Below are 4,414 nucleotides of genomic sequence, written 5' to 3'. Positions count from 1 at the left end.
TTTAAACTTATGTTTCTTTTATTGGAGGGTTGTCTTACCGAAACTTATTGATGCTTAAAAGTTTAATTTAGGATATTCATTGTCGACTTTTCAAAATATTTGGAGCGGACGGCAGGGGACACCCTTCCTCGACCCTACCATCAGCAGTCCTAATGTTTATACCTTCATACTCGCCTGAACTGTCTGGTAAGTGAAATGGCATCATACCTTACCTTAGCAGGTTCATTTCAATAACTCATTGTTCTTGTCTCCTCTGGTATATATTGTTACAACACACGAGCTACCCATTGAATTCATATTCATTGCTTTCTTGAAAAAAATGATATGTTTGACACCTTTTACAAAATTTGCTTCTGGCTTTGTCCTTGTAATTGTCTCGGTGTTATATATTGTTATATCTATCTGTGGAAATGTCATTGCAAAATTGCACTCGTTGCTTAACTGAACCCGTGATTTTTTAAATGAATTGCGCTAAAACATCAATTGCATTCGATTTCACATTATGTTGTTTAAATAACATATCGATTCATACACGGTTCGACTCGCAAAATTTCTTTAAATGAATTTGGCATTACAAACAACTGGTTCATTTCATGGTTCTTGTACTTCCTAGCGAAGTAACACTTACGTGACAATTTGAATAGGCTACTTTCATATCGTATACTGTAAGAACATCAACCGCAATCATTGTCACATGTATATATTTCAGATTCTTTCTGAAAATGGGAGGAATCCGTTACAATTGACCTAGCTAGGACCGTATCATTTTCTGCATTTGTTAGCATAAAAGGTGTTTGTGTTTCAATACGATTGGACGGGTTAAACTCAGGTCGTTGTTTTATGGCGCTTGGTTCAAAACAAAGCACTTAATCACCTTTGATTTCTTTCAGTTATATGCCAATTTGTTTCCTTAATCTCACAATTACAGCTCACATAACAAACAACGAAATGCATACGCGTTAGTGAATTTTATTTCGTGCAAATGTCCGCTTAAATGACCAATTTGACACACAATTATGTTTAACATATAAAATCATCATAATATATTACAACGGCATCCTGATTCTTCAAATGTACAAGTCAACAGTAATTTGACATTCAACTAGTAATATAACTCGTCTAAAACAGTTTTCGAAACTATGCACTCATACGGGAAATAAATTAACAATGATATGATCATAGTACAAAAAGGAGGAAACAAATGCATTTAAAGCGTGATTGTTTTACATATGGTTAACCAACCATTCTTCAAATTGTTGTCACGCTTTTCGAAAACGAAAAGTTAACATTTAAATAATTAGGTTTACACGTTAACATTTAATATTATGTAATCCTATATGATGACAACACCAACTGGTCATGTGGGCCTTGAAGTCACCGTTAAATCATTAGAGGTTGCAAAACCCTTCTGGTACAGGGGCGTGTTCATGTTGGATACTTGTCTGTGTGCTACGTCATCATTATATGTGTACATTGTACAAATGTGGAATCTCATGTAACATGACACGAGGAAGTGAGTAAAAATATGGAACGCTATGCGTACACGTACACGTTACAAATTCGTAAGCTCCTCAAACGTATCTTTGCGAATAGGAAAATACAATATATTTTAATCATTCATTCATTCATTCAATCATTTTAAAAAGGCAGCTATATAGTGTTAAGCCAACTTCCGTAGATACTCAACCATGTCAAATGTTTTATATTATCTGAGTCATTTCCGAGGTTTTCATACTCAGTACAACTTCGTATTAACTATATTAAATATGAATAATTGAAAATACAACAGGATGAAAATGGTTTAACGATAAAGGTGTCCAACTCGAACCCAAGAGGCTGTGTTTTCGTGTTCTACCAGAGGTAGGATAAGATAATTCGGTCTCTCAACAAAGACAACTGGTTTATAATCATGAAACTGAGTCAAGTGTGATGGGTAACAGCTAAAGCTGTCTTTGCAATTGAGCTGAAAAAATAGCATATAGTTAAACCAGTTTCATAGTTAAACCAGTTTTATTTTGGGTAACGTATATCCAATTAATGATTGGTGAATTAATTTATATTTGTGCAAACTAATTTGCATAAGTATAAACTTGTTTACATATACACGTTTATATCTGCAAAGCTGTCATGTTTCAAACTAATACACACCATTAAGTACATTCTCATTATATTGTATAAACCATAAACGCCTTGAAATGGTTAGCGTAACAAGTATGATTATAGGATTTTCAAAAGATATAAATCAGACTATATAGCAAAATGTTTTACTCACAAATAGTTTTATAGAGGGTGAATATAATTTGCACCCGGCCCGTTTGTCTCACTGTCGCTGTGGTTGGATGGTGGGTCCACATAGTCATAATGACATTCATTTTCATTTGAACGTTTGTATCCTTCACTCTCCAAATGTTGAGGTGCTTTTGTAATCTCGATACCACTTGCTGACCCTCCTCTCTTCCAAAATAAATATTTCATCATAATATAAGAATAAACATAAGAGGATAAAATTACTACATGGCAAATTCATTTTTAGTAATTTTAGGAATACGATTATTGAGTATCCTATTTGTGTGAATTAATATCAATTATATATGGATCAAATAGATTGTTTAAACCAGTTTTTAATATCATTATATTACACGGCTTCAAACATCGAAATAATCTTTGAGTAGAAATAGCATACGCTTCTTAGTCTAGAAGACATCACATTTCACTGTTTTAAATTGAAGAAATATTACCAGATTGTAATAGACAGTTGGCTCAAGATTAGACTGCACAGTATCATACACATGTGTAACTGGCTCTCTAACTGCAGTTGTCCTTTGGCGTTGAAGCGTTGCATAAACTGTGTCAAAAGTTTAAAAAAGATAACTGTGATTAAATTACGAAGGACACGACGACATTTTCTCACCTATCTGAATGTCATTGCACTGATGTAAACGCCATCAGTTCATGTTTTTGACCTTTCGAATAAAAAGCAAATTTACCGATGTAACAAATATTCAAGTTTGACAATTTAATATTTATAAATACTTCATCTGATAGCTCTGAAAGCATTGATGCTCTATCCATGGTTAATTGATAAATAATTACGTCATATTCATGTACGCGGATTTTTTTGCAGATTACTTTCGATCCTTGTGCCATTTAAAATATAACAGTATATTTATGGCTTCTAAGCATGCTTCCGTAGCTTCCATAGTGTTACCAAGTTAATGACATTGGTTTATGCAATGTCGTTTTAACAAGTTTCTCTTCCCTACTGATTTCTTGACATGTATAGTCAAACTTGCTGTACTTTCTGAAACATCTATTATGTTTGTTCGTATGCAGAGTCAGTGTGTGCTGATCTTAGCAGTGATATAACATACGAATGACGTACCTAGATATACAAACATGACCAAAACCTCACATATCTCAAAATTGACATTTGATGACAAATGAAATGCGTTCTGTGACAGATAAGTAAAAATGAGTCTTCCTGAAGTCAAATATTGTCAAATGGCAACAGGCGATGACAAATAGCTTTTCTCGAGTTCTGATAAAATTATATAGATGGTATTTTGTCTATTAATAATCTAAATTCGAAACAAGGGTCAAGAAAAATAATATACATATCGGTCAAACAAAAATTGATATGAATGTATTCAAATTAAAGTATCTATAGAATTACCATGAGGTTTGCATCGCCTAAATAGAAGAGGAATCAACGTAGCTACAAGTAGAAATATAATTGTTCCAGCTACGGCGTAAATGACCGACATATGCCACTGTTGGGATACCTGTGGTGCAGAGTTGTTAGTTGATTCTGCAATTAGATAAAATATATTGTACCAATATTTCAAGAGACATTTATTTCTCTATTGGTTCGTAGTTAGAGATAATAAACAGAACTTAGAAATCACAATGGCCGGAGCTGCAGTCTTTCATTGAATGTACCAACTTGTAACCAGAATTCGGTTAAATCTACATTAAGATGTATACTAACTGTTGCTTTCTTTATACTGTGTACTCCCTTAACTGTGCTACTTCCTAAAATATTTCTACACTACTTTTCGTATTAAGGATGTATAATTATCTTTAGAAGGATTTGCCTTCCGGAATGTATTTAAACATTATGTTTTTTATACAGTGTGTTTAATCCATTTGTAGCAAGAACTAAATAGCAGATATCTTGACAATGTATAATAATAATAAGTTTTAATTCTTGAATATTATCTGTTTTACAGTTTGTCTGTTATAGTTCTACGCCTACATTTCAGGTGGACCGGGTCTCTTTTAAACTTGCAATTTAATTAGAAATAAACTATTTCAGGAAATCAACCCCTTGATAATGACAATCAGACATTTTCTTCAACATCCCGATTAAGTACTTATTGGAACAGAAGTTTTCTATGGAGTTTGCATCTTGTTT

At 33.1% G+C, this 4,414-nt stretch overlaps 1 long non-coding RNA gene across 2 annotated transcripts; it reads right to left on the bottom strand.

The window, feature by feature from the left end:
• Positions 1-973: 973 nt before the first annotated feature.
• LOC128233445 (uncharacterized) lies at positions 974-3,798 on the bottom strand. 2 transcript variants are annotated; one of them, XR_008260689.1, is made up of 4 exons: positions 3,674-3,798; positions 2,739-2,845; positions 2,273-2,454; positions 974-1,963 (listed from the first exon to the last, which is right to left on the bottom strand). It is a non-coding gene; the product is annotated as an uncharacterized LOC128233445 (long non-coding RNA). The 2 variants fall into 2 exon arrangements; XR_008260690.1 differs by having other exon boundaries at positions 974-2,454.
• Positions 3,799-4,414: the final 616 nt, after the last annotated feature.

The sequence above is a fragment of the Mya arenaria genome, chromosome 5 (assembly GCF_026914265.1).
Source record: "Mya arenaria isolate MELC-2E11 chromosome 5, ASM2691426v1".
Taxonomy (NCBI): domain Eukaryota; kingdom Metazoa; phylum Mollusca; class Bivalvia; order Myida; family Myidae; genus Mya; species Mya arenaria.
The sequence above is the reverse complement of the archived record's forward strand: the minus strand, read 5'-3'. Positions and strand labels throughout refer to the sequence as shown.